This window comes from Euprymna scolopes, chromosome 46, assembly GCF_053919585.1.
Source record: "Euprymna scolopes isolate OS-2025 chromosome 46, ASM5391958v1, whole genome shotgun sequence".
NCBI classification, from domain to species: Eukaryota; Metazoa; Mollusca; class Cephalopoda; order Sepiida; family Sepiolidae; genus Euprymna; species Euprymna scolopes.
In genome coordinates, this window is record NC_136527.1 from 15,339,396 (window position 1) to 15,358,409 (window position 19,014).

Sequence of the window (19,014 nt, forward strand, 5' to 3'; positions counted from 1 at the left end):
TGAAAATTATACCATTGAAAATTATACCATTAAAAATTATCTCATTGAAGATTATCCCATTAAAAACTATCCCATTGAAAATTATACCATTGAAAATTATACCATTGAAAATTATCTCATTGAAGATTATCCCATTGAAAATGATCCCATTGAAAATTATACCATTGAAAATTATACCATTAAAAATTATCTCATTGAAGATTATCCCATTAAAAACTATCCCATTGAAAATTATACCATTGAAAATTATACCATTGAAAATTATACCATTGAAAATTATCTCATTGAAGATTATCCCATTGAAAATTATACCATTGAAAATTATACCATTAAAAATTATCTCATTGAAGATTATCCCATTAAAAACTATCCCATTGAAAATTATACCATTGAAAATTATACCATTGAAAATTATCTCATTGAAGATTATCCCATTGAAAATGATCCCATTGAAAATTATACCATTGAAAATTATCCCATTAAAAATTATCTCATTGAAGATTATCCCATTAAAAACTATCCCATAAAAATTATCTCAGATCCACCATGAGTCAGGATCGCCTGACCAACCTATTGAGTCTGGTATTGCAAAACAAAACAGACTTTGACATTAAGTAATTTGTAGTTTTGCCAACAAAAAAGGCAAGTAAGGCCTTATCTTAATAAAATAAAACAATTTACTAAATTTTTTATCATTTTATTTATTGTAGGAAACGGTGAGCAATGATGATGAATAGACAAGTAGCCAGATGGCGGCATATTTTTTTTTTTTATTACATTTTCACCCCAAACAAGGCACATTGCCACTTTAATGTAGGGGCTACTATCAGGGACACTATGTGGGGAGTTGGGCAGCAAGATGTCGGTTCACATTACACTTGAACTTCTGCACAGGCTACAGGTATTTCTGTTTCTAATAAATAAGAATTCTGTATTAATTAAAATATAATATTTATGCGTATTTTACGACCGGGCAACGCCGGGCAGTCTGCTAGTTTAATTGATAAAACTCAGTATGTCTGTCTGTTTCATATTTTCAAACTACTTTTACATTGATGGGTCTAGGGTCTGGTATACAATTACTACATGTGCTTCTTGGCCTTTTGGTCAAGATCAAAGTGTAGTATCTGTTCCGGCAGATACTGCACTTAAGATAATTTGTACCAGTCAATGGAGGGGAAACCCTCTATACTGGGACAATTATTATTTTTGGTAACCAGAGTGACCCCTTTTAGGGGAGCTGGTTTTTACCTCACGTTAAAAACGGCCTTGTGCCTAATTTGCTCAGTGGGGGAGCAAATAAATACCATCTGTATCTGTTCTTCAGACGCTGCACTTCCATTTCTTGTTCTCTTTCGGTGGAGGAGAAATCCTTCACGACTGAGACAATTTTTATTTTTGTACCTTTTCTCCACGTTAAAAAAACGACCCTGGTGTCTAACTCTGTCCCGTGGGGAGGCATAGTAAATAGGTACAATTACTATATATGCTGATAACACCACGCTCTATAACAGACACGACAGGAAAACAAATGAACACATATCTAAAGAAATGGCAGAAACACGAGCTAATGACCTCCGATCTGTAGTGGAATGGGGGCAAAAATGGACGGTCACATTCAATGCTGCCAAGACTAAACTTGTTTCTTTCAATAACTACAAGAAACCTTCTCTACCACCAATAGCAATGGCCAAAGACTCTTTATCTGAAAACACATCTTTTAAACTCCTTGGCCTAAGGTTCACAGGAAACATGAGTTGGAACAATTACATTGAGAGTATTGCCAGGACCGCTGCGAAAAAGATGGGTTCTCTCTACCGTGCTAGAAAGCTACTAACGCTCGAAAGTATCCTGTACCTCTATAAGGCCACCATTCGCCCATGTATGGAGTATTGTTGTCATATTTGGGCTGGTGCATCTGCTACTAGTCTCTCGCTCTTAGACAAGGTTCAAAAGGGAGTCGCCAACTTGATAGGTCCTGAACTGTCATCTAAGCTTCAGCCTCTGTCTCATCGACGAAATGTTGCATCCCTCTGCTTGTTCTACAAGTATTTTAATCGCGAATGCTCTGACAAACTGCAAGCACTTGTACCCCCTCGACATAAATACCCCTGACAAACCCGACAAGCAGCTAAATCCCACCCCTTCACAGTAGAAGTCCCTAGATATAAGAGAGCCTTCTACTCCAGTAGTTTCTTCGCCAGAACCGCTAGACTTTGGAATACCTTTCTGGGTTCCTGCTTCCCCAACTATACTGACATATAGAAGTTCAAGTGTAACGTGAACCGACATCCTGCTGCCCAACTCCCCACATAGTACCCCTGTAGCTTATGTCCCTGATAGTTACCCCCTACATCAAAGTGGCAATGTGCCTTGTTTGGGGTGAAAATGTAATTTTAAAATGTTTGGAGTTAAAATTTAATTTAAAAAAAAAAATTATTTTCCTTTTTCTCTTCTCTTTTCTTTTTTCTTTTGATTTTTTTTTTCTTTTTCATGACTTGGATTGGTAGAGAGCATGTGTTGTACAGCGTTGCATCTCCAATCTCGTTTTTGACCTATCAAATTCGGTCCTATGTTGTAAATATCAATCGAAATAGGTTTATTGACAAATTGATACATAATTCAACTTAAGACATTGATTTTCTTTTTTTCTCTTTTTCATTTGATTTTTCTCTTTTTTTTTTTCTCCATTTTTTTATTGTTTATTTTCTTTTTGTTTTTTCTTTCTTTAATTTTATATTTTATTTTTTATTTTATTTTTTCTGTTTCTTTGGCCCTTTTTTCTTTTCCATTCTTTTTTCATTTTTCATTTTTTTTCTTTAACTTTTTCTCTTTCTCTCATTTTCTTTTTCTTCTTTTTCTTTTAACTTTTTATCTTTTTATTAATTAAAAAACAAAAAAAATCATTTTCCTTTTTCTCTTCTCTTTTTTTATTTTATTTTTTTTTATTTTTCTTCATCTTTTTTCTTTTTCCTTTTTATTTTTTTCTCTTATTTTTTATTTTTGTTTTTGTTTTTTCTTTTTGTCATTTTTCAGTTTCTTTTTTTTCATTTCTTTTTCTGTTTCTTTTGACCTTTTTCTTTTTTTCTCTCTCTTTCTTTCATTTTCTTTTTTTCTTCTTTTTCTTCTAACTTTTTATCTTTTTATTAATTAAAAAACAAAAAAAAATCATTTTCCTTTTCCTCTTCTCTTTTCTTTTTTATTTGATTTTTTTTGTTTTTCTTCATCTTTTTTCTTTTTCCTTTTTATTTTTTTCTCTTTTTATCTATTTTCCTCTATTTTTATTATAGTTTTCTTTTATTTTTTATTTTTGTCATTTTTCAGTTTTTTTTTCATTTCTTTTTTCTGTTTCTTTTGACCTTTTTCTTTTCTCTTTCTTTCATTTTCTTTTTCATTTTTTCTTTTTTTTTCCTTTTAGTTTGAACTTTTTCTCATGTTATTGCTTGTTTTATTAACTGTCAAATTCTGGGATCACCACATTCTTCAGGTAAACTTTGGTGCCGACTTTGATGTGCTCTCAGTCATTGACCCATTTGGATTTGCATTTTGAGAGTGTTGGCAATGGTCCTGTCGTCATAACTTGGATTAGTAGAGAGCTTGTGTTGACCTATCAAATTCTGTCCTATGTCTTAAATATCAATCAAAATAGGTTTATTGACAAATTGATACATAATTCAACTTAAATAAGACATTTATTTTCCCTATTTTTCTCTTTTCTTTTTTCATTTGATTTTTTTTTCTTTTTTCTCTTTTTGTTTTTTCTCCATTTTTATTATAGTTTATTTTGTTTTTTCTTTCTAATTTTACATTTTCTTCTTTTTTTTCTTCTTTTTCATTCTTTTTTCATTTTTTTTTTCTTTAAATTTTCTCTCTACTTTCTCTCATTTTTCATTTTCTTTTTTTTTTCCTCCTTTTCTTTTAACTTTTTATTTTTCGTTTGTTCCTTTTATATTGTCTTATTTTCCTTTTTTTTCTTTTTTTTTGTTTGTTTTATTGTCTTATTTTTTTTTTTTTTAGTTTTTTTTTTATATTTTTAAATCTGAAACAGATAAAAACTCTTTGGCGTAGGTTGGCAGTGGGGTAGAACCACAACAGACTTGTGGCTTACCTAATCTACTTAAATAAAACAACATAAAAAAAACATAAATAAGTAAATAAAAACCATCTTAAGGAAACATAAAAAGAATAAAAACAAACAAAAGAATTTTTTTGTTTTTTGTTTTTTTAGTTTTTATTTTATATCTTTTTTTTTTTCTTTTGAAAGCTGATACAATGGTAGGAGGCGAATGTCCTGATATCCAGGTAGAAAATAGCTGAAGCAGGGGGAGTAGAAGGTTGAGATAAATAATCTATGTGGGGTAGGTTACGAGTGGTTGGGTAGGGTGTAAACATCTTTAATGTAAACATAAAACAAATTAAATCCAAATCGAACCATCAATAACAAGCACATGTCTCTTTTCGTGAGTAAACATAAAAACAGCTGCGACCAATCTCGCCATTGGACAGTGAACGAACTGCTACTTGTCTCCTGGATCAAGTCCGATTTGGATCCACACAGCAATAGCCAAAGTGTGGAACATAACAAGCTATCAGTAAAATGACCACTTGTCTTCAAGTAAGTGTCTACAATGAATCTCACGAAAAATACTCGTCTAACTGAAACCACTATCAATAATTTTCCCCACTCTTTATCTGTGCCTAAACCTAAAAGTAGATTCCATGAACAAAGTTTCTTTCGTAGAACTGCACGCCTGTGGAACTCTGTTCCGTTTTTCTGCTTTCCAACTGACTACAATATGGTCGTCTCCAAGTCCAACATGAACAAGTTCTTGATGAGCCATCCCCTTAAGTAATCATGTCTGAATACTCTATATACCAAAATTTAAGTTTATAGATCAAAAATTTGTTGAGTATATAGGTTGAGAAGTTTCCTCACACACACACACACACACACACACACACGCATTCTCACTTTTAAGATATATAGATAAACTAATAACTATTGTATGTTAATTTGGTTTAGAAACCTGGAAAGGGTATATTTATAAGAGTCAAGGATGGCGTACTGTTGCCACATCTGGGCAGGAACTACTAGAGAGACCTAAGCCTGCCTTAACAAAGTTCAAAATAAACTTTGTAACCTAGTGGCGGAATGCCCTTTTCTCTTCCCGGTAAGCTCTTTGCCCACAGAAGAGACGTTGCGAGTCTGTCTCTGTTTTATTATTATTTTCATAACAGGTGCTCGTCTGAGCTCCAATCTATAGTCCCTTTCCCTTACCAAACTTTCACAAAAAAACACTCAAGCTAAAACCACTATCAATAATTTCCTCCACTCTTTATCTGTGCCTAAACCTAAACGTAGATTCCATGAAAAAAGCTGCTTTCTTAGAACTGCATGCTTGTGGAACTCTCTTCCGTTTGCCTGCTTTCCAACTGAATGCAATATATTCATCTTCAAGTCCAATGTAAACAAATTTTTGATGAGCCATCCCCTTAAATATGTATGTGCAAATGTGTGTACATACCTGCTTGCCTTGTCCATCGGATGATATCTTTCCAATAAACCAAATATAATATTTTAGACAAATTTTAAATTCACACCTCCCCCATTTTCAAGTGTCTATTAAAAAAAAGTAAATAATTAATTTACTCACCAAAGTTTTATATATCACAAATTGAAGAGAAAAGGTCAATAAATAATATATTCAAATTTAAAACAAAAAAAGTAGTGTTTTTAGAAATTTACCTCTAAAGTTCGAAGTTTAAAACCTTTTTTTTTTTTTAAACCACGTTGTTTATTTTTTCTTTTTTTTTTCTTTTTTAATGAAACCTTGGTTCTTGCTCCTTTAATTGAAAAAAAATTAGAGCTTGAATTACATTTTTTGAGTAGTTATAAGCTTGGAAAGACAGGGGGTCGAATAATTCACGCCTTCCATATTAAAATGTCTATTAAAAAGTAAATAATTAATTTACTCACCAAAGTTTTATATATCACAAATTGAAGATAAAAGATCAATAAATAATATTCAAATTTAAAACAAAAAAAAAGTAGTGTTTTTTTTTTAGAAATTTACCTGTAAAGTCCAAAGTTTAAAACCTTTTTAAAAAAAAAAACACGTTTTTTTTGTTTTGTTTGTTTTTTTGTAATGAAACCTTGGTCCTTGCTCCTTTAATTGAAAAAAAAAATTAGAGCTTGAATTACATTTTTCAAGGAGTTATAAGCTTAGAAAGACGGGGTGGAATTATTCAATATTTTTCACGAAATTTCTGACACACCTATAGAACTTGTAAGAACTTAATCGAAAATCTTTTATATCAGGAAGTTAATTGAAATTGCTGAAATTAATTCAATTTCTCTTCCCAATTATTTTTATTCATTTTTCAAGAGCTTTTATCTAGTTTCAAGGAGTTATAAGCTTAGAAAGACAGGGTGGAATTATTCAATATTTTTCACGAAATTTCTGACACACGAGTACTGCTGCCACGCCCAGGGTGTTGCAGCGGGCAACTAATTGTAGGGGATCATCACACTCTTCAGCATATCCAAATACACTTTGGTGTTGACTTTTAAGCCCCCCCCCCATAATAAAATTTCGGAAAATCGAAAACGAAACCAAGTTGACTTGTTTTCGAAAATGAGGTTGAATTGACTTGTTCCTATTTACAATGCCTCCCCACGGGACAGAGTTAGACACCAAGGTCGTTTTTTAATGTGGAGAAAAGGAACAAAAATGGGTGGAATTATTCAATATTTTTCACGAAATTTCTGACACACCTAGTGCAGCGTCAGTCATAGATGAGTAGATTGGTTTATGGCGCGCGCAGCGCTTAAAAAAGATGGCCGCCAAAGAATACAATGCATAATACAACTTTTTTCCCCAATTATTTTTATTCATTTTTCATCTAGTTGCCTGTCAGTTCGATGATTTTTTTTTTTATTTTGATGTTTTCTTTTTTTTTCTTCCGTCAGAGCTTATGAATAAAGCCAAAACCGGAAATATTTATATGAAAGAAATTGAAAATAGGAACAAAAGCAGGTACAAAATAATAAAAGAAATTCCCTCAGATGAGATTGGACTAAAAAAATAACAAACTTCAAAAAACAGAATTCGCACAAGCAGGTCTACCCGGCGTTGCTCGGGACCGTATAAACAATGAAAAAACAAAAGCAGATATTGAATATATGTTTTATTCTTAGGGGAGAGGAATCTTTCATCTCTATGTATTATTTGTTTTATCTACCCTAGGACTGGTATTATTCATGTTTTATCCCTAGCGTAGGTAATTTACAGCATGAAATTGTTTTACCTTAGGGAGAAGAGAACAGGTAATATACAACATAATGTGTCTATATTACATCCCTGGCAACGCCTAGAAACCAGCTAGAACATGTATTTCAGTCAATCTATATTACATCCTGGGCTATGCCGGGAAACCAGCTAATCTCTATTTAGTGACTTGACCACCAAAATACCTCCCTAAGTGTGTCCTTTCTTTTGAACTTATTAGATATAGGTATCTAGAAATGTGTGTGAAATTTTGTTGAATGCATTGTTCACTATGATTTTCTTATTGTTCTACACAATATCAACTGTAGCGAAATAAAACAGTAAACTTAGTGTAGTGTTAGAATAAAGAGCAAAGGAAAAAATTAGAATCATATATATATGCGATAATTAAAAAGAAAAAAGAAAAAAGATACCTTTTTTTTTCTCCCCAAATAATTTTTTTTGTGAACAAATTTTATCTTATCTCTGCTCGGTTTCTTTATAAGATTATTAATGATTCTCTGAGGCAGAAATAAAAATTTGCTCGGTATATAAATATTTCCTTGTTTCCCCACGAGGTCAATGTTCGAATTTTTTATTGTGGGTGAAGTCCACCCCCTCCAAAAAAGGCAGCCGTGATTTTTTCTCACCAAATAATTTTTTTTGTAAACAAATTTTATCTTATCTCTGCTCGGTTTCTTTAAGATTATTAATGATTCTTTGGGGCAGAAATAAAAATTTGCTCAGTATATAAATATTTTCTTTTATCCCCACGAGGTCAATGTTAAAAACAAAGTTCGAATTTTTTATTGTGGGTGAAGTCCACCCCCTCCAAAAAAGGCAGTCGTGATTTTTTTCTCCCCAAATAATTTTTTTTGTGAAGAAATTTTATCTTATTTCTGCTCGATTTCTTTATAAGATTATTAATGATTTTCTGGGGCAGTAATAAAAATTTGCTTGGTATATAAATAGTTCCTTGTCTCCCCACGAGGTCAATGTTAAGTCCTCCCCCCCCCCAAAAAAAAATTAATCCAAATTTGCTCATTCCATTCACCATTTTCAATCCTCTCATCATATTTCTCATCATTCAACCGACAAGCCATCTCGTAAAACCTTTATCCTCAAGTAGCTTTTAGCCTTGATAAATAATGTCCACTATTATTTTTTAAAAGGAGTTCTTCCGATGGACAAAAATCAGAGGCCTGCAGTATTAATGCTGGAGTCCCTCAAGGGTCAATCCTGTGCCCAGCTCCCTTCCTGATCTACATCAATGATCTCCCTAAACACATAAATCATTCGTTGACATCTATGCTGATGACACGACCATCTATGGCAACACATCAAAGGCTGTAAATGACAAAGCTCTCTCTTATTCTCTCTCCTCTGATCTCAAGCTCGTGATTCAGTGGGGGAAGTCGTGGCTGGTTACCTTTATGCATCTAAAACCAAACTCCTATCCTTACATCATCAACGCTCTGATCCCCATCTGGCATCAATTGAAATGGATGGCTCTCGTCTGGGAGAAGCCCCGTGTTTTGACAAGCTTCTGGGTTTGTCCTTTACTCCTGATCTGAAATGGAACACGTACATCAAGTCTGTTGCCAAGGTCGCTGGAAAGATGGTGGGATCCTTCTACCGCTCCAGAAGATATCTCACTACTGATGCAATTCTCTATCTATATAAAAGCCAAGTGCATCCAAGGATGGAATACTGCTGCCATATCTGGGCAGGAGCTGCTAAAAACAGCCTATCCTGCCTTGACAGAGTACAAAATAGACTTCGTTGTTTAGTGGGGGATGCCCTTTTCTCTACCCTGCAACCTCTCTCACACAGAAGAGACGTTGCAAGCCTATCCTTGTTTTATCGTTATTTCCATGGCAGGTGCTCATCTGAACTCCAATCTCTGGTCCCCCCTCGCCAATCTTTCACAAAAAACACCTGTCTAGCTGAATCCACTGTGAAAAATTTCCCCCACTCTTTATCTGTGCCTAAATCAAAACGTGGATTCCATGAACAAAGCTTCTTTCTTAGAACTGCACGCCTGTGGAACTCTGTTCCGTCTGCCTGCTTCCCACCTGACTACAACTTGGATGTGTTCAAGTCCAACGTTAACAAATTCCTAATGAATCGCCCCCTTAAGTAAACACTTCATCAAATCTCCACACTAGCGTACTGTACTTGCAATAACCCTTATCTATGAGTGGCTTTCGGGCCTTGATAAGTGGTGACCACTGTGTAAAAAAAAAAAACAAAAAAAAACAGATACTACACTTTGAGATATCTGGGGGACCGTACTACAATAATATCGGGTAACTTTTTACTTTCTTTCCACCTCAACATTTACCTTTAAAATTGCGACCATGATAGGTTTCAGGTATGCTGAAAACGAATATCACGTTTAAATTTGGCACAGACAAGTAGTTTTCTGGATATTCATCATTGGTCCCCCCCGACAAAAGGAGGGTGGACCTGTAAATTCACTCTTGTCCGTTTAGACAAACATTAAACATGATATATGTAAAAAAGTAACAGAACAGATTTTCTAGGAAAACTCCGGTTGTCCCTCCCCCCTAGGGTTGCCTTTCAGGTTAAAATGGCTAAAATTGACACTTTTGTGTTTGTTAAAAAAAAATTGGATTTTTATAAAACTTTCTGAAAAGTTGCAACTAACTGATTTCTATATAATTTTGTGTCTATACTTCGCGATAACTCTTGGGTGTGTCCCAGGGGCTCTTTTAGGGCTAATAAAACCCATTCCATTTTTGGGAATATTTTACCATATTTGTCCCAAATTTTCTGTGTATGTCTATTTAGCAGTTTTGCATGGTGCTGAACTCAAATTTAAATATATTAAGGTCTTGGGGACTTTTGGTGCTAAATATGGGGTGGAGGTCAAATGATGGACTTAGTCATTTCTTTTTTTGCATGGTGCAGAACTCAAATCTACATATGTTAAGACCTAAAACTGCACCGTTTATTCATTTTCACCAGGATTTGACGTCCCCTGGGGACTTTTGGGGCTAAATGGATGGGGTGGGGGGTGGGGGGGGGCAAATGGCGAACTTAGTAATTTTTTTTACGCCTCGTCCACTATGCAGTCACGGGGGATCATGCATGCTTCACTTGTTCAACTGACAATTCATCTCATTAATGTTTATCCATAAGTAGATTTTAGCCTTGATAAATGGTGACCATCATTATTTTTTTTTAAAGTCTAAAACCAACAGATACTACGCTTTGGGATACTTGGGGTACCATGCTACAATAATAATGTTATTATTTAGAAAGCCATTTTTAACACTGCCAGGGCCTCTGCAAAGAAGGTGGGCTCTCTCTACCGTGCTAGAAAGTTACTTACGCCTGAAAGTATCCTTTACTTCTTCAAAGCCACTAGGTTATCTCTACCGTGCTAGAAAGCTACTAATGCTCGAAAGTATCCTGTACCTCTACAAGGCCACCATTCACCATGTATGTACTATTGTTGTCATATTTGGACTGGTGCATCTGCTACTAGTCTCTCACTCCTTGACAGGGTTCAAAAGAGAGTCGCCAACCTAATAGGTCCTGAACTGTCATCTAAGCTTCAGCCTCTGTCCCATCGACGTAATGTTGCATCCCTCTGACTGTTCTACAAGTATTTTTTTAATGGTGGATTCTCTGACAAACAACAAGCCTTTGTACCCCCTCGACGTAAATACGCTCAACAAACCTGACAAGCAGCTAAATCCCACCCCTTCACAGTAGAGATCCCTACATGTAGGAGAGCTTTCTACTCCAGTAGTTTCTTCCCCAGAACTGCTAGACTTTGGAACTCTCTTTCGGGTTCCTGCTTTCCAAACTGTACTGACATCCAGAAGTTCAAGTGTAACATGAACAGACATCTTGCTGCTCAACTCCCTACATAGTATCCCTGCAACTTATGTCCCTGATAGTAGCTCCCTACATTAAAGTGTCACTGTGCCTTGTTTGAGGTGAAAATGGAATTTAAAAAACAGACACACACACATGCTACAATAATAATGTTATCATTTAGAAAGCCATTCTTAACACGGGGGGGGGGCGTTTTAATTATTCTGTACTTTTACCTAACAATTTAATAAACAAATGACGCTGTAAAAATTAAATTTAACTTTAAAATCCTATCCTCATGTTGCTTTTAGCCTTGATAAATGATGACCATCATTATTATTTTTTTTTTTTTTAATTCATAAAGGAGTTCTTCTTTTGTGAATCGAAAATTGAACAGATACTGCACTTTCTGTAATTTTCTCATAGACCTTATTTACTTGCCTCCCCACGAGAGCAGAGTTAGGCATAAGATCAGTTTCCCGTGTGGAGAAAAATTCAGTTCCTCAAAACAGGGGCACTAGATTGGAACAAAAATAGAAATGATCTCAGTCTAGAAAGATTTCTCCTTTACGAACCATGGGCAGAAAAGATGAAATATAGTGTCAGAACAGATACTACACATTTTTTTTTACTTGAGAGTCACCACTTATCATGCCCGAAGGCCACTCGAGGATAAGTGTTAATGAATCTAAGGTGGTAGTTTAGTAATCGTTAATTGTGTAAATTTGGTAAAATTTGGATTATTTAAGGGGACGGCTCAACAAGAACTTGTTTACATTGGACTTGCTCTCACAATATCGATTCTTAACTGAATAATCCAAACTAAATTCTGTCTATAATTTCTAATTTCATAATATTAAAAAGTCTAGCAGGGATACCGGGTGTTTAGACGTGTGTGTGAAGTAATAACCCTGTTTACATATATTAAAAAAAAAACCCTGTTTAAATATTATTAAAAAAAAACAATGTTTAAATATTATTAAAAAAAACAATGTTTAAATATTATTAAAAAAAAACAATGTTTAAATATTATTAAAAAAAGCAATGTTTAAATATTATTAAAAAAAGCAATGTTTAAATATTATTTAAAAAAAAACCTGTTTAAATATTATTAAAAAAAAACCCTGTTTAAATATTATTTAAAAAAAACCCTGTTTAAATATTATTAAAAAAACCCTGTTTAAATATTATTAAAAAAAAAACCCTGTTTAAATATTATTAAAAAAAAACCCTGTTTAAATATTATTAAAAAAAACCCTGTTTAAATATTATTAAAAAAAATCCTGTTTAAATATTATTTAAAAAAACAACCCCTGTTTAAATATTATTTAAAAAAACCCTCTTTAAATATTATTAAAAAAAAAAACCCTGTTTAAATATTATAAAAAAAAAACCCTGTTTAAATATTATTAAAAAAAAAACCCTGTTTAAATATTATTAAAAAAAAAACCCTGTTTAAATATTATTAAAAAAAACAATGTTTAAATATTATTAAAAAAAACAATGTTTAAATATTATTAAAAAAAAAACAATGTTTAAATATTATTAAAAAAAAACCCTGTTTAAATATTATTAAAAAAAAACCCTGTTTAAATATTATTAAAAAAAAACCTGTTTAAATATTATAAGAAAAAACCCTGTTTAAATATTATTAAAAAAAAAAACCCTGTTTAAATATTATTAAAAAAAAAAACAATGTTAAAACTTCTTAAAAATAAATTTAAAAAAAAAAATGAACGAAAAATGGCATAAATAACACTGTTTCAATATTAAAACTTTAAAAATCAAAAAAATATATGTATATATATAAGCCACTCGAGGATGAGTGCTAATGAATGTAAGGTATTAATTTAGTAATCGCTAATTGTGTAAATTGTGGAGAGGTGGTGTTGTAAGAAATCCGGGGGGGGGGGTCAAAACAACAGTAAGGTGGAGAGAGGTGTTGAAAAAAAAGGCAGACATACAAACATACATACATACAGTTAAACAGACAGGTGAGATTTATATAATAGACTAGCGGGGGGTACCCGACATTGATCGGGTGTGTATGAGGGGTTATCAAAATAACAGTAAGTGGCCTGAGTGGAGAGAAGTGTACAAAAAAAAAAGTGGTAGTAGCGGTGTCCCCAGCGTTGCCTGGGTGTGGAGTGATTGAGGGTGGGGGGGATCAAAACAACAGATGGTAGCCCAGGTGGAGAGAGGTGTTGAAAAAAAAAAACAGTGGTAGTAGGCAGGCAGACTCGAACCTGTAACGTGAAGGAAAAAAAGGTTAAAAAAAAAAATAAATAACGTCTTAGCTGATGCATCCATTGTGAAACCAGAAGTCGCAAGCATTCAAATTAAGGCTAGTCAATCCCAAGGAGGCGATGACTTGTGAAAATGTTGACGCAAAAGCCGACCCCCTCCTTGTAAAACCCCGCCCAGTTGAGAATGAAGGAATTAATGATTTCGGCCAATTTTTGGATATTTGCCATCTGGGAGACGGAGGTCCGTAACAATACCAATTTTGTCAGGATCCATCATATGTGTTGAAAGCTTTTGGCAGACATATATACATGATGATTGCAACGTCTTGTCAGACGAGTGCCACTCCCTCAGACACGAGCCCAAAAATTACTTCCATCACCACAGAACCATTTTAATAGACAAATGCGTGCGGGAGTATCTATACACAGATGATGTTACAGAGTCTTAGCTTTGTACGACAGCTAAGTCTCTCTCTCGGTTAAAAATGTTGAGATCCAGCAACAAGCAAGAGCAAGATAGCCAGCAACAAGTTAAACTGCAGACCAGCTTAATGCGAGTACTGTTTTTTTTAAATCAGAGATTTGCTTCTCCTAGAAAGATTGCCTTCACCACGGCTTACGGGAGCCCTCTCCACCCCAACGCACACATACATACACACAAACACACATTCACACTAACAGACAAGTGAGATTTATATAATAGACTAGTGGGTGTACCTGGAGTTGCCCGGGTGTGGTAGGGGGGTTGGGGTAAATCAAAACAAAATGGAAAATATAGAATAAGTGAATGTAATAACCTGGTTTGAATATTATTTTAAAAAAACAACGAAAGTGATGCAAAAGAAAGAAAAAGCGATATTAAAATTTTTTTTTTTTTAAATCAGAAAAAAAAAAACAGCGAAACATGATGCAAAAATAAAAAATTAAAAAAAAATATTAAAACTTTAAAAATCAAAAAAATATATGCATATATATAGGCCACTCGAGGATGAGTGTTAATGAATGTAAGGTGGTAGTTTAACACGGGGGGGGGTTATTATTCTGTACTTTTACCTAACAATTTAATAAACAAATGACGCTGTAAAAATTAAATTTAACTTTAAAATCCTATCCTCATGTTGCTTTTAGCCTTGATAAATGGTGACCATCATTATTATTTTTTTTAAATTCATAAAGGAGTTCTTCTTCTGTGAATCGAAAATTGAACAGATACTGCACTTTCTTTAATTTTCTCATAGACCTTATTTACTTGCCTCCCCACGAGAGCAGAGTTAGGCATAAGATCAGTTTCCCGTGTGGAGAAAAATTCAGTTCCTCAAAACAGGGGCAATAGATTGGAACAAAAATAGAAATGATCTCAGTCTAGAAAGATTTCTCCTTTACAAACCATGGGCAGAAAAGATGAAATATAGTGTCAGAACAGGTACTACATTTTTTTTTTTACTTGAGAGTCACCACTTATCAAGGCCCGAAGGCCACTCGAGGATAAGTGTTAATGAATCTAAGTTGGTAGTTTAGCAATCGTTAATTGTGTAAATTTGGTAAAATTTGGATTATTTAAGGGGACGGCTCAACAAGAACTTGTTTACATTGGACTTGCTCTCACAATATCGATTCTTAACTGAATAATCCAAACTAAATTCTGTCTATAATTTCTAATTTCATAATATTAAAAAGTCTAGCAGGGGTACCCGGCGTTGCCCGGGTGTTTAGATGTTTATGTGTTTGGGGAGGGGCTAAATCAAAACAAAAGAATAAGTTAAGTAATTACCCTGTTTAAATATTAAAAAAAAAAAAGCAATGTTAAAGCTTATTAAAAAAAAATCGGGGGGGAAAAAAAAATCGGGAGAAAAAAAACAAAAAAAAAACAAAAAACAAACATAATGCAGACGAACGATGTTAAAATTTCTTAAAATCGGAAAAACAAAAAAAGAAAACGCGATCGTGATGGAAAAAAAAAAACGAACGTGATGCAAAACGAATGATTTTAAAACTTCTTAAAAAAAAAATCTGAAAAAAAACAAAAAAAAAAACAGAGAACGTAAAAAATGGCATAAATAACCCTATTTCAATATTAAAACTTTAAAAACACCTCACATCACGATTTGAACTTACAACCTTTAGATAATGACGCAGCGTATTAATCAACTGAGCTAAGAAGACGTTGACAAAATTGGGTCGTTTTTTTTTTTTTTTTTAATATTTAAACTAATTCAAGTTCCGACGTCATTTGCCCATTTGTAGAAGCTATCTTGTAATGAGGAAAAAATTTTTTGCTATCTCTTCCCTGTACAAAACTGGCCAGTTTAGGGTGAAGGAATTAATGTTTTTGGCCAATTTTTCGATATTTGTCGTCTAAGATGTTGAGCGTCAAAATGATACCCATCTTGTGAAAATCTGTCGCCTCTGTCAAAAGTTTTTGCGAGACATACGAACACAAACACACACACACATTTTCGCTTTTATAGACTAGCAAGGGGTACCCAGCGTTGCGCTGGTGTTTGTAGGTGTGGGTGGAAACTTCGGGGGATGGGGGGGTTAAAAAAAATGTTTTGGTAGGTAAGGATCGAACCCGAAAAGTTGTAAATTAAAGTGTGAAAAAAAAAACGTGCGACGTTAACCATTACCCCACCACAAGATGCTAACGGAAACACGTTTGAATTTATTTAATTACTTGGATTTGGCAGGTGCCCGTTTTAATGAGTTAATGAGGTCAAGTTTGACTGCGGGATTTTTATTTTCCCAAGATGTTATAGGAAAAAGACTAACCCACATGCGGCGAGCGACAAATGTTGAATATTTATCTTCCCAAAACCGAGCAAATTAAATAGACAGGCGAGTTTCGTTGTAAACTCTGAGATATTACGATTTATATGTGATATAAAAAGTTTTTAAAAGTTGTTAGGCGACTGACCGCTTCTCTGAAAGAAGCCTTTTGTAGACATACAGAAAAAGCGAACACACATACATACATACATACATTTTCGCTTTTATATTTATAGATATAGATTCAAGCGGTCTTCCGCTCTTGTATACTCTGGTAGAAAAACCTCTTCTTCGTAGAAAAAATCAGGCTCGTGAGATGTTGGAGAGATGTATAATCTTTTGAACCAATGTCATTTTCTCTAATGAGTCGGAATTTGCATTATTTCCTGACAGTGGAAGATATGGATATACAGGCTCCCTAAGCAAGAATTTGATTTTAAAAGACTGCAGCCAACACTGAAACATGACGGTTTCTCGGTTATGGTATGGGATGTAATTTGATGGTCGTTCATATCTTGTGGAGTGCAAAAGAAATCAATTCTGCTAAATATGTTTCAACTCCCTATTTATGAAAGGCAGCACTCCTTGTCAGTCATTGTTTAGTAATTAGTGTAGATTGGGTAAAATTTGGATTATTTAAGGGGACGGCTCAACAAGAACTTGTTTACATTGAACTTGCTCTCACAACATCGATTCTTAACTGAATGATCCAAACTAAATTCTGTCCCATCGACGAAATGTAGCATCCCTCTGCCTGTTCTACAAGTACTTTCACAGTGAATGCTCCGATGAACTGCAAAATCCCACCCCTTCACAGTTGAGATTCCTAGATGTAAAAAAGCCTTCAACTCCAGTAGTTTCTTCCCCAAAACCACTAGACTTTGGAGTTCCCTTCCGGGTTCCTGCTTCCCCAACCGTACAGACATGCAGAAGTTCAAGTGTAACGTGAACCGACATCTTGCTGCCCAAATCCCTACATAGTACCTCTGTAGCTTATGTCCCTGATAGTAGCCCCCTACACCAAAGTGGCAACTCTCTTGCTCCTAGACAGGATTAAAAAAAAAAATAGTCACCAACCTAATATCTCCCGCACTATCAACTAAACTCCAATCTCTGTCCCATCACTGCCTGTTTTACAACTATTTCAATCACAAGTGCTCTGACGAACTTCAAGAATTAGTACCCCCTCGACGACAATACCAAGGTCCTGGATATGACCTTAAACTATATCCAATGGTGAGACCCCAGCTTGCAGGCTTTGGGGAGTGTGGAGCCACCCTTTAATTGCCATTGCTCCCAGGTCCACTCTGACCTAGAGAGGTAGTAACTGTTAGGGTCCTAACTATGGGTTAAATAGAAACTGACTTGAAAAAAACAAATATATTCTATTAAAAAACTTTATCTTCAAAATCACTGGATTCGGCATAAAATAACCTGAAAAGGGTTGATATGCCATAAAACAAAAACAACCAACCAACAATTAATGACAATACCCTCAACAAACCCAATTAACAGCAAAATCTCACCGCTACACTGTAGAGATCTCTAAATGCTGTAAATCCTTCTACTTGAATAGCTTTTTTCTTCGGACTGCTGCATTTTGGAATTCCCTCCCGGACTCCTGTTTCCCTGGCTGTACTAACATGCAGAAGTTCAAGTATAATGTGAACAGACATCTTGCGACCCTTCTCCGTTAATAGTATCCCTGCAAATCTGGTCCCAAAACTATCATGACTAAGTGTGACTAAATGTTTGAGGTGAAACGTCAATAAAAAAAATGCCTTAATTCACAGGAAGTTTGACGTCCAAAGAAAACTTCGGCAAGATTGTGGAAGTGAAAAGTAATGATAAATAAATAGACATGAAAGAATGTTTCTGAGTTTTTTATATGAGAATTGGTAATTCGTATTGTGCCTTGTTTGGGGTGAAAATGTAATTAAAGAAAAACACACACACACACATACATGCTAAATAATAATGTTATTATTTAGAAAGCCATTCTTAACACAGTGGGCGTTTTAATTATTCTGTACTTTTACTCAAAAACTTGTTTACATTGGACTTGCTCTCACAACATCGATTCTTAACTGAATGATCCAAACTAAATTCTGTCAATATTAAAAAGTCCACGTCTGCTTCTAGAATAGTGATTTCAAGGTTATGAGGTTTTTTTGAAACATGAAAACAATGTGTTTTTTTTTATTTAATATTTTATTTTTTTATATTTCAAGCAGTCCTCTGCTCTTGGTCACAAAAAAGTATTGAAATGAAAATTTTGGACAGACTTCATTTCTGGAAACAATGTTTGAACATTTTGGACAGCCTTTATTTCTGGAAACAATGTTTGAAAATATTGGACAGCCTTGATTTCTGGCTACAATGTTTGAAAATATTGGACAGCCTTGATTTCTGGCTACAATGTTTGAAAATATTGGACAGCCTTCATTTCTGGCAACAATGTTTGAAAATATTGGACAGCCTTCATTTCTGGCAACAATATTTGAAAATTTTGGACATCCTTCATTTCTGGCAACAATATTTGAAAATATGTGACAGCCTTCATTTCTGGCTACAATGTTTGAAAGAAATGAAAGCTGTCCAGAATACAAATTTTCAGTTTTTTTTAACGTCTTTCATTTTCATTTCGATACTTTTTTTTTTTGAACAAGAGCAGAGTACTGCTTGAAATATAAAAAAAATAAAATCTATTTTAATTCATGATTTTGTATTTTTGATCACAGAGCCAATTCTCTATTGAATATTAAATATATATATATATATATATACATATATATATATATATATATATATATATATATATATATAGTACTGATTTTGAAATATTAAGACAAAATGACGTAAGTGCCATCAGCTAGAATTGAAAC

At 33.9% G+C, this 19,014-nt stretch overlaps 1 protein-coding gene across 4 annotated transcripts in view; it reads left to right on the plus strand.

Annotated features, from left to right (window-relative positions):
• The window catches only part of LOC145270403 (glycosyltransferase 1 domain-containing protein 1-like), a 118,967-nt gene that overhangs the window by 37,986 nt on the left and 61,967 nt on the right, over positions 1-19,014 (plus strand). The window contains exon 1 of one of the 4 annotated variants that reach the window (XM_080126048.1): positions 4,434-4,615. The exons of the other annotated variants lie outside the window; for them this stretch is intronic. The gene's annotated coding sequence lies outside the window, so the exon portion shown is untranslated. Of the gene's footprint in view, positions 1-4,433; positions 4,616-19,014 lie in introns of those variants that run through there. 4 annotated transcript variants of the gene reach the window in all.